At 37.3% G+C, this 12,850-nt stretch overlaps 1 pseudogene; it reads left to right on the top strand.

The window, feature by feature from the left end:
* Nucleotides 1-3,259: 3,259 nt before the first annotated feature.
* On the top strand, nt 3,260-4,238 carry LOC117619622 (annotated as a pseudogene).
* The last annotated feature ends 8,612 nt before the right edge of the window (nt 4,239-12,850 follow it).

Genomic DNA, 12,850 nt, shown 5'->3' with positions numbered 1-12,850 from the left:
TTTCTCTCTCCTCCGGCCACCATTTCCAACGCCTGAGGTATGATTTCTCGACTATTTTTTGTGCTCTAGCTGATGGTTGGTTAGGATTTCTTGAATTTTGGCTATAGGAAATAGGAATTAAAACCCTAGGTTTTGGCCGGTTTGGGAATTTCAAATCCGGCCACTTCCGGCCATTTTTCGGGGTAGGTCTGAGAACAAAAGTGGCTCCAATTAATGTTTTCAACCTAGGGTAGGAACCTTGGCCCTTAGTTTTTAGAATTTTTCGGCGAATTTTATCGCTTTGGACACCCACGCGCTGCCGGCGCGTGTGGTGGCGGGTGGGATACTGTGGCAGTGGGGCATTGGGTCCCGGAGCAATCCCCTGTTTGTCACGAGCGCGTAGGTTTGCTCGGATTTGAATTTGGTTGCCGTTTGAGTCTTGATCGGATTTCGCCTATTGTGCGATTTCCGGGTTTGATATGTTCGGACCGTTGGATCGAACTGAAACTCACGTAGTTGTACCTTTGTGTTTCTAGGATCGTTTAGGATTCGACCGATCGTTGATCGGAGTCCCAGATACTCCGAAATTCCAAACCCTAGGTCATGCTATGCTTTTAATTAATTAGTTTAAATTCTGAATGAAATTATATGTGCAGATGTCAGACTTGATTAGACGTGGTAGGTCGATGATGACTGCACCGAGTTCGGATCCCCCGGCTCAGTCGGCATCTGCTGCCACTGCTCCAGCTTTGCTGGACCACGTGGTGGTTGGTCCCGGGGCGTCCCAGGCACCTGCGTCATCTGCGTCATTCGTCGCGCAGCCAGCTAGTGCTAGGCGGCGGCACCGGCCCACCGACACCATCGACGCGACATCGACCGACGGTACTGGTGCCTCGGGATCACAGCCAGGTATAACTACACTTTTGTATTGTTAATTTTATATTGAAATTTGACAATGTTGTTTATTTAACATTAATACCTTATTTCTTTGCAGCGAAGAAGAACACCCGGGGACCGTGTCGTCAGCTGAAGACGGCGAAGGTCACCGGGTGACCAACAGTCGTATTAGCATCGGATACGACGAGCGCCATCGGGCTGCACCGACGGCGGAGTTGCATAGCTCCTTGGCCCACGACATTGGCCACGTCGTGCGGACCCATTGCCCGATGCAATGGAAGTCTTGGGGGGTCATGCCTGACGAGATCAAGGTGGAGGTTCGCGGCCAGTTGTCGGTATGTACCTTACATTTTCATTATTTTTCTTTAAAATTGTGTATATTTCTATTACTTAACGTATCTAATTAATTGATTGCAGGCGAACTATAACTTGGAGGATCTCGACGAAGAGTCGTTGACGTACGTCAACAGACTCTTCGCTGAGAGGTACAAGCAGTGGAAGAGCGACTTGCACCACCATTTTCAGGCCTTTGATGATCCGCAAGTCACTCTTCAGGAGGGTTGCCCGAAGGAGCTTGAGGGGCGGGAGGATAGTTGGGAGTGGCTCTGCGCTCATTTTCAAGCGCCCGAATTTGTGGTATTTTTTTTAATTATATTTGTTTAATTATTACTTATTACTTATTAATGTTTATTTTATTTTTTTTATTTCATTATTATTTAATTTTTTATATTTTAACTAATACGTTTCATTTTTTGTATAACAGAATAAAGCCCAAGTGAATAAGGGTAATAGGAAGAAGAAGACCCTTCTCCACCATTCCGGCTCCAGACCCTTTTCGTATAGGATGGATGCGCGGCGTCGGGTAATAATCACAAAATTTTTATTTCATTTTTAATGTCATTTTTATTAATTTATTTTTTTCATACTAATATTTTTCTTCTCTTGTTCAATTTAGGAGGGGTCCAAGTTCCCAGAGATCGACGTCTTTGGTGGCGTTTATGTTCGACCCGGGAATGAGTTGGCCGAGTCCCTTCATGTAAGTATTATTTAATTTTAATTCTTATATTACGCATTCAATTTATATGCATGTTTTAATTTATATTTTATGTTATGTTCAACAGACGACGATGGTGGAGAGAAGCCAGTTGGTTCTTCAGGAGTCCGCCTCCCAGCTTCCTCCCGAGACTCCGATCGAGTCTGTGGCTCCTCCACAGGATGCTGGATTTCAGATCTTGGCGGAGACGTTGGATCAGACTCTCGGGAGGAGGCCGGGGACATATTGTCGAGGGATGGGGAATGCCCGGTGGAGGGAACCTAGACCTCGTTCATCGGCGCAGTCAAACAGTCAGGTGACTGCTTTGACAGCACAGGTGGCCGAGCTTCAGGGTCAGATGTCGGTGATTCTACAGTCCCTCGCATACAGGGAGGCTTTCCAATCCCGCAGTTTCATGCGTCGACCTCCCAGCTCGTCCACCCCGAGCATGCCCACCAGACCACTGCCCCGGTGGACGCCCAGACCTCCGAGCCGCACACTGGCGATGACCCGGTTGATTTTGCTTCATTATTTGATTAGTGTATTTATTTTCATTATAAACATTTATTTTATTTGTAAAACATTTATTTTATTTTATAACAAAATTTTGTTCTAATTTATTTTTATTGCAATTTCATTGTTTAATCAATAAAAAAAACCAATTTTATTTAAAAAAATAAAAATAAAAATAAAAAAATAAAAAAAAATTTGTAATATTATTTTTGCGCGACGGAAAACATTTCGTCGCGCAAACCCACATGTAACAAAAAAAAATAAAAAATCAACTTTTTTATTACTTTTTATTCTTGCGCGACGAACCTATACGTCTCGCAAACACGTTTTGCGCGACGAACAATTTCGTCGCGCAAAATATTCTGCGCGACAACTGAGATTTTCGTCGCGCAAATATATGGGCGACGAAAACTGTCTCATCGCGCGAATAGTTCTGCGACGAACATATACGTCTCCCGAAGAAGTTTTGCACGACGAATTATTGTTCGTCGTGCTATTCCTTTCGTCGCGCAAATATACGTGCGCCGAATACTTTATCGTCGCGCAAATATTTCTGCGACGAACAGTTGTTTCGTCTCCACACCGTTGGTGCAACGGTGGTTTACCCGTCGCATAGATATGCACGACGAAGGGTTTTACCTCGTCGCGCAAAGGCTTTCTTCACGATCTTCGCGCGACGAATGTTTTGTCGCGCTGAAGTTAGTGCGACTAGATTATACTTTGCGCGACGTTTTGCTATTCGTCGCGCAAAGTGGAAAATGTAGTAGTGTGTGTATTTCATTTGAAACATGTCTGGCCATGGTAATCCTCTTGAAAAGAAAAAAGAAGAAGAAGTAATTGACACACTAATAATCTGTTATAGCTGTGTTAAGTGATGGATGGTAGATGTTAAAACATGTGAACATACAAGCCTTGTTGATTTTAAATTCGAGAATGTTAATGTATGTACTCTATCTCTGTACCAACAGCCGAAGCAAATCCACGAGATTAAGGATTTCCTTCTAACTGGACGAAGGAAGGATCACGCTCTGTCAAAATCAAGAGGAGCAAAGATGCTGTCAAGTTTAAGGTTCGATGCTCCAAGTACCTTTACACTCTTTGCGTGTTTGATTTGGAGAAGGCCAACAAGTTGAAGCATTCCCTTCCTCCAGGTATATCATTTCGTTTTCAGTTGTGTCATTTATTATGATTTGCAACTCGCATGTGGTCATCTCTTTGAATTTAGGTGTATGAGAAAGCATGCACACATGTGGTTCCTATTGTTTTAATATTCCAGTAATGGAAGAATCAAGGGACTTTCTTTCTTTCTTTGTTTTTTTGTTTGTTTTTAAGGCTCACTTGTATAACTAACAACTAGTTTGCTATAATTTTGTATTTGTAGGTTTGAGCGTCAGGACCTGTGAAGAAGAGATTTGAGTAGCTTGACAAAATCTAAGGAATGCAATGGATTTGTTTTTTGTTGGGAATTTTGAAGAATTTATGGATTTGTGCACTGGTATTTGGGGTTTATATGTGGACTTGAGTTTTATTTATGGATACTGTGCTGTTTGAAATTTAGCACTTAGGGCTCGTTTGGGAATGCTTCTCTAGGAAGTACTTTAGCTCATAAGCATTGTCATTATAAAAATCTTGAAATTTCATAAAAAAATCCAAGTGCTTCTTGGAAAAGTACTTTGTTTTCAGTTGTATCATTTATTATGATTTGCAACTCGCATATGGTCATCTTTATGTGCTTTGATATGGCATTTGCAACAAGCCAATTTTGGCTTTTTGGGTGGTTGTGGGTCTAATATATGACTTTTGTAAATTTCAACAAGCTGGTAAGTTGATTTGTAGTATACAATTTGTTATCTGTAAGTCGTATGAGCAGTTGTTAACTTCCAGTAAGTGGTATGAACAGCTGTTATACTGTTTATACCCTGCAACTGAGTTGATTTATATAACATAGTATTAACAGTGTACTTCTATGACATATTATTAACATATTTTTAGTAACAAAGCACGCTCTATATTTTGCTCTATATATGGCTGTGCACTTGAAGTTTATGATATGCAAAATGTGATTTTTACTAGGAAAATAGTTCTATGATATAGCATTAACAATGTACTTTTGTGACATAGTATTAACAATGTATTTTTTTTTTCTTCTAAAGGTATTTCCTTTTGCCTTTGCGATTGTATCTGGTGAAACTATGGACAATTGGAGGTGGCAGCAAAGGATATCGAATCTCTTGTTAGGGTTTTTTGGATTTTTTGTATGAAATGGTATTTACAATGTTTTTGTATGAAATTGTATTAAGAATGTTTTTCTGTGAAATTGTATTAACAATATACTTCTATAGCATGGTATTAACAATGCACTTTTATGACATGGTATTAACAATGTACTTTTATGACATGGTATTAACAATGTACTTCTATGATATGGTTTGTGAAAGTTTGATGGAGAGTGAAGGGTCGTGGGGACAGACCCTTGGTTTTCATGATTTTTTTATTTATTTATTTTACTTTAAGTTTGGGTTTTTTCAAAAAAATCTAATATGGGCTCGCTGGGCTTGTTTTGGGTTATTTTGGGAATTTTGTGTTGGGCTTGTTTTAAGTTAATCAATGGCAGAGATGTAATTTATAGGAACTTCAATACTAATTTCATATGTAGTAAATGGTTTTTGGATGTGTTTCTAAAGTGCATTCTATGTAGGGTTCTTTTTTTAATAATTACAGCCCCTATTTTGGGTATATTACTAAAGCTCCCAAATAAAAAAGAAACTAAGCTCGTCGGAAAACCTATATGGTAAGTGAAATCATCAACTCTTACGTAAAGCACGAACTAGCCCTAAAGAAAAACAAAGTATGGTTTTAATTCCAATTTATAGGTGGTCAGGTTAATGGGTTGTTTTGAAGCCTGGTTGAGTGTTGCTGTAAATGCAATTTGTGCTTTCAAATGGGAGAATTACGCAAATTTGTGCTGAAAAACAATTGTTTATGTAATTGCTTCTTGTGCTGTCACTGAACATAAATTTCTTGTATTTTTATTGGCATTTAACTATTATAATTGAAATAGGAATGCCTCATTCCAGGTAAGGTTGGAATTATGAATTTTTCAGCGGGTGGGCAAGCTAAAGTTATTAGCTTAAAATCTGACGATAATATTTCTAGTACTTAATAGTTTTTCTCGAAATAAAATATATATTAAAACATATAAACCACGTTAGTTCATAGCTCCATGGACTAATTTCCAATAAGCTTTAACATAAAATAAATATATGTGAAATGCACCCAAAAACACACATAGTATCAAAATGAAAAAATGTTTAACAAAAAAATTGAAATTGTACATATTTAAGTTGTGCCCTATGATCCTTGAGAGAATTGAAATATTTTGTTACTGTGTATGAATCGATATTCTCAGCAAATTATTTTTCGATGTAGAGAATAAAAGAAACTGGTATAATCTCCTTCTTCATATGAACCACACCCTGCCCACCCTTTGAGCTACCTAATTGTAAAGGGTGTCATTAAAATGAATATTGACGAAAACAAATTACGAAAACAATGGGGAAAAAATAAGAAAAGGTAAAGAGTTAAAGTCTGAGTGTTTACTAAAGGATTATTTCTTAATTGAGCAAGCAAATTAATCCAAAATCATACTAAAATACAATTATTATATTTTAATTTTCAAAAAAGAATACTTGGGCTAGAGCCCATGGTAGCCTTTAACTTGGTTTCGAGAGTACTTCCAACCTCCAGGTAAGGAGGGAAGTAATGTCCTAATTTGAAAGACATATTCGATCGGAGCTACCTCTTAACTACCTCTTAATTTAGTGGTATTTTTCTTAATAGTGGAAGATGTCTTAAATTTAAATTCATTCATTGGTGCCGGCAATCACTATATTGAAAGTTTGTAATGAAATTAAATTGAGGGTTGTAGAATTAATTTTGGTGATTTTGTTTTTTGTTGGGTTATTTGTTCTGTTTTTTTTTTTTTTTTTTGGATGTGGAAATTAGGGTTGTAAACTATGGGGAATGCATATTGTTTGATGTGCTTTTGAAGAAAGATTGTGCAGCTATGGTGTTATAGCTTTTTTGTGTTTTTCATTTTGAAATTTTGGGCTAGAACCTGGAAAAAAAAAAATGAAGCCGGTGCAGAACTAGAAATTGGAAAACCGCACCAGAAATTGGCAGTCTGGCTTGGTGCGGTTTTCCTCCCATTTTTTCTAAAAACTGCACTGGTTGAATAGTGTTATTGTTGGTGCCAGTGTGAGGTGGAAACCGAACCATACCGGATGGCGCCCACCCCTACATGTTATGTACAAGAATTATATTCTTTTAAGGCTTATTTTCTGCAGTGCCATTTGAAATGATGGTCAAATCTCACTTTACCTCCTAAAAGTTAAAGTGACTCAAACTGCATCATTGACTAGGGGTGGGCACTCAAACCGGCAAACCGGAAATCCGAGCCGAACCACACCGAACCAAACCGGAAAAAAACCGAGTTGACCAAAAAGTCAAAAACCGGTCAAAAACCGAACCGGACCGGTTTGGACCGGATTCGGATCCGGTTCCATATCTTCAAAAACCGAACCGGGCCGAACCGAACCGGTGAAACTAAAAAAATATATAATTTCAATATATATTTATATTTAATGCTATATTTTTAATTTCACTAAAAAAACCTAATATTTATCCAAGTTCAATGTCAAAATATCTCTCTTTTCTCACTTTAATATTTATTAATTATATGAAATTGAATAATTTGTTAATTTTCAAGTAAAAAAATAATATTTCAGTTGAGAATTGTATTACAAAACAATTTAAAAAAATAATTTTTATAATCCGGTTCAAAACCGAACCGGAACCGGAACCGGACCGAAACCGGTTCAAACCGAACCGGACAGTTTTTGAATTTTTTTAATTAAAACCGAACCGAACCAAACCGCATGAATAGTATCAGATCGGTTCTAATTTGAGGCAAAAACCGGTCCAAACCGAACCGTGCCCACCCCTATAATTGACCCATATTTTGCATCTCATTTTACCTCTTCCCATTAAGTTTATCAAAAATTATGTTAAAAAATACTTATGTGGCATAAGTGGGACCCACTTTTTTGTTAAAATTGATGACATGTAGGTGCCACGTGTGACAAAAAAATTCAATATAATATTTTATTTTTTAAAAAAAAATAGAAGATTACTTCTCTCTCTCTCTCTCCCTCTTTCTTTCTTTGCGACCCCTGTATATCGAGATTTTGAGGTAGAGCTTGGGAGAATTTGAACTTGGACCTGACTGAGTCCAGATCCGACTGAGGTGGAACGTGGCGGCCATGGCGTTTAGGGTGGTAGTTGGAGATGTTGGCGCTTGAACAAGTTCTCAATAGCAAAAAATTCAATGTGTCATTCATTCTTGTTGAAACCAGAGTGAGTTTTGGTTCAAGGGGCACTATTTTGAGCTTGTGTTTTTGTTGAGATGGGTATCATTGAAGATTTTGGATAGTGAAGTTTAAGACGGGTACCATTAAATTTTTGGGTTGTGCAGAGGAAAATGGGTCATACTCCTGCTGCTGCCTTGTGAAACAAAATGGGCTCGGTGCCGCCATGGTTCTTCTATTGATGATCCACCAAATTGATATCTCCATCCAAGTACAACCCACACACCGGGAGATCATTGGTTTCTTTTGTGCCCAATTTCATTATCTGTGTGGTTAAGGTTGTCTGAGGCAACTAACTTCAGTTGGGTAATTCCAACATGCAGTGTTGTAAGGGAGAGGAGGTGGAGATTTTGTGGGATAAGATTAACGTCTGGCGTGGCTTTACATAATTTAGGGATTTATGTTTTCTGTAATTTTCTGGTTGGAAAACAGTTGTTTTATAAGAAGCTTTCCAGTTTTTGTGTTTGATTAGTTTGTCAAAGTCTGAGTCATGTTTTCACTGGACGTGGGTGTGAGAGGGAGAGAGACAGAAAGGGAAGGGTTGTGGACGTGGGCCGCGGGGTAAGTGCGCTATGAAAGGGGAAGGCGAAGAAGAGGGAACGGGACTGTATACGATGGGTCTCACTCGCACCACGTTAGCATTTGTAACAGAATTTTTTACAGACTTGACGGCAGAGAGAGGGTAAAATGAGATGTAAAACATCAAGAGGGCACTTTAGGTCCCTTTAACCATCGGTTAAGTGAGATACGTGAGTAATTTCTTTTAAGTGGAAAAGCTCACCAAGATAACCTTTCTGGTGGGTTTCTGACATAACATTCAAACTCTTCAATAAATTGATTGCCAATAAATGAATTGAAATTTAAGACATCTTCCAATATTAAGATAAAGAGAAATACCACTAAACTAAGAGGTAGCTCTGAGCGAATATGCCTTTCATATTATAATAGTTAAATGCCAATAAAGATACAAGAAATTTATGTTCAGCGACAATGCTAGAAGTAATTACATAAACAATTGCTTTTCAGCACAAATTTGCATAATTCTCTCTTTTACCAGCAGAAATTGCATTTACAAAACACTCAACCAGGCTTCAAACAACCCATTAACCTGACCACCTATACCTATAAATTGACACAAAAATAAAATGGGAAGCCCTCTCTTTGACGAACAAAAAAGAATTTGTACCAGAAGTTTTAAAGAAGAGCAATGAGAATGAAAAGAAGAACAGCAGCTATGAAAGAATACTTAACAGCAGCAACAAGTATAGCCAATGCGATGAACACCAGCTGCCATAACACCTGCACGCTTGCCCACGTGAGCAGCCCTGTCAATCCGACGGCCAAGATGTTGTTAGGATCTGGGTCCAGTAGCAGATCACCCCATCTGATGTTGCCGAATAAGGGCCGTTGATTCTCTCTCAAATCATCATCACCACCGCCGAATCCAATTTCTTCTTCTTTGTCTTTCTCTTCTTCCCTCTCCTTGGCACTGGGGTTGTTTGCAAATACTACAAATTTTTTGGGTTTTCTTGGTATTTGGGTTTGGGGTTTGACAAGTAAAGAAGAGGAATTGAGAAGGGTTTGTGAGGGAATTGATAGAGGTCTTGAGGTTGAAATCAAAGAAGCTGATGGGATTGGTGGGGGTGTGAAAGCAGTAAGCCCTAACATGTTTTCCTGGTCGTCAAAATTTTGCAGGAAAATGAGGAAAGGGGAAAAGGGTAAGATTCGACTCGATTCATTTTGGCTTCGGCCTTTTCCCCATTCTAAATTCCATTGGTCTTCAGCAGGTAATTCAATGGTAGAGATGGGCCAGGTGGCGGGTGATTATGGCTTCAGATTCTGGGTTTGGGTTGTAAGGGCTTTTTACTTGCTACTTGCGTTTTGGTATTTATTGGGCTTGGGCCCCAAAATTGGATATCAAGTGTGATGATTTTTTCTTGCAATTACTAAAAAGAAGCTTTTTATTTCATTCTTGTTTTGCCAGACTAATAAGGTGACTTTGAGACTCCGAGATATCCTGAGGGATTATTTGATAACTATTTCATTTTCATTTTTTTGAAAATTGAAAACTGAAAACATGTTTGGTAACATATTTTGTTTTTCAGTTTTCAACAAAGTGAAATCTAATTTTCAAAATTATTTTTCCTTTTGGAAACAACTGGAAAAAGTAGGTTTTAGTTTCTTTTTTTTTTCCTTTTTTTTTTGCCCCGTTTCTCATTCACTAATTTTACATCACTACACATGCATTGAACTAGAGTTACTGAAACTTGGTATTTGCATTCGTCCGCGGACCCATTTCAAGCTTGAGTACCTCCAAATCCAAAATTCACCCAAAAAATCATCTTAACTCAAAAAATTCACCAAAAAATAACGAACTCTTTGTAACATATGCACTTTCATTCTATGATCTCAATTTACAATTTGACCACATAAAAATTCTATTTCAAGTTCCACATAAAGCTGACAACTGAAATCAGTTACCAAACAACTTTTAAACATTTTTCAATTTCAATTTTTTTAAAAATAATAATAATAAAAATAGTTACCAAACAAGTTTTCTGTTTTCAATTCCTTCAAAATAAAAAATAAAAATTATAAACTGAAATTTTTATCAAACGGCCCCTAAGGTTGCATAATCGATTCTTTTGGGTTTTACATTGGTTATAAAAGCTTAATCAACTAGTTTGAAGTATGGGTTGTTGTGGGCACAACATATGGGAATTTATCTTTTATAAATTGAAGGTGATTCACATATTTTAATCAGCAATCATTCTCACTCAATGGCCTAAAAATGAGAACATGTGAGGACATCTTTAATAAAATTGGATTAATCAGACTACACATATTAGTAGTCTTAACACTCCTTTATTCTTCTTGTGTTACTTAAACAATCATTTTAATTGTTCTAACCCTAAAAATACAAAATAAGAAAGGAAACATGTTTAAGCAATTAACACATATAAAATGATTATGATGAAATCCAGGAAAAGCAGACTTGTTCGACCAGAAAGAGGAGAGAGGAAGAGGATAAGGGGTAGAAGATGGTTTTGTATGATCAGAAAGAGGAGAGATGAAGGGAATGAAGGGGAGAAGATGGTTTTATTTGGTTGTGTTCGATGAGAAAAAGGAAAGAGGAAGGGGATGAAGGGATGAAGATGGTTGGGAATGCACATTCCTATTTTACTTTTTTGTTGCGACTTAGAATAATTAAAAATATTGTTTGAGTAAACTAAAGTAGTATGGTTGAGGGTTAAGACTATTAACTACATGTATGAGAATACCTATAGGATGACTTAAAACACTAAAAAGTAAAGTCTGTGTTTTGAGTAGTCAAGAGTAATACAGTAATGTATAAAAACATGCCAAAGTGATTGATACGATGTATCAATCCTCTATAATACATAACGTAAAAGCAGATAAAAACACATAAATTCTTTTACGTGGTAAAATCCCACCTTTGAGGAAAATCCACAGGACCTGATAATCTAAGGCAAATCCACTATAGAACGATGATTACAAGAAGTATACAAACTTGTCCTAGACACTCTAGACAACGTACCAACTTCTTCGTAACTCAACTTCTCGCGGGATGATCTTTCGACACTCCTTATGTTGAACGCAATACTGGTCACGAGTGCTTCAAGCTTGCTGAAGTTCTTCCAACTCTCCTTATGTTGAATCCGATACTTGTCACGATTGATTCAAGCTCACCGAAGAAAAACGGCCACAACAATCTTAGTGCCCTCAACCGTATGAGTCACCGAACATACAAATGAATGCAATATGAATACAAAGATAAATCACCAAGATAATCTTACTCTTGATGATTTATCCTTCTGGAAAATAAAGCACAGCAACTTTCTTTTGTGAATATGAAAACTCAAGAAATACTCTAATCGTTGAAAGTTGTTGAACGAATGAAAACCAAGCCTTGCTTTTTATAAGGGTTTTGCAAAACTGGAAACAAGATCAATTACTTCCTAATCAACATATTAATTTTCCAAAATCAGACTAATTGATTTCCAATCAAAAAATACTTTTAATGTTCAAAACTGGAAAGCAATTTATAAAATAAATTAATCTTTCTTAATATAAAAAATCTTCTTAATCAAAATGTTAATCAGATTGTGAGTTTGAAATAATGCTTGAAATACCACAATCAGGATGCATGATTGAATGAAGAATTTACCTTAGTGATCGTTGGTTGACATATAAGCCTTCAAAGCATATCTTGGAATTTTGACAGCCACCATCACAACTAATTTACCATCTATACTTAGTCTAATTTGTCTCTAGAAAATGCCAATCACAAAATCAATACTAACAATGTGACGTTTGACTAATCCAATGACTTTTATTAAAGAGGTCCTCATAAGTCCTCATTTTAAGTCCTTAGGCTAGCAAGATCCTTTAAATCAGAGTATTACAACGACCCTAACCTCTACCCTAGCGGCTTTTGTCACTAATGAACTACATTAAGGGGTTAATGCAAAGCTTTACAAATTCATCAAATAAGACATATTTATCGGGATAGAGAGCTTCAGTTGAGGAATCTCTTAAATAAGCTTATTTGAGGGACACCCTTATAGGCAGTGGTGGATCCACAAGTAGGGATGGCAAGGGATCGGGTAGGGGCCGGGTATGACAATACCATCCCCATCCCCGCTCTCCATCCCCACCCCTGTCCCCGAACCCATCCCCGTTTATTAGGTTTCGGGGAATCCCCGTCCCCGCCCCCGTCAAAGGACTATCCCTCATACCCGCCCCGAATCCCCGATTTTTTTGCATAAAAAAATATTTATCATACATTTTAACATTAAGTTTCATATTAAATTATCATTCAACACATCCAAATTAACTATAAAGTTCAACTCAACTATTCAAAATCACATCAATGTAAGATTCCATTGAAAATTAGGAAGAATTAGGAGAGGGAAGTTAACTTAGGGTTAAACATAAATATTATAATTCTTTATTTATTTATTTAAATATAAACATATAT

This window comes from Prunus dulcis, chromosome 2 (assembly GCF_902201215.1).
Source record: "Prunus dulcis chromosome 2, ALMONDv2, whole genome shotgun sequence".
Lineage (NCBI taxonomy): Eukaryota > Viridiplantae > Streptophyta > Magnoliopsida > Rosales > Rosaceae > Prunus > Prunus dulcis.
This window is presented reverse-complemented; position numbering and strand designations above follow the sequence as displayed.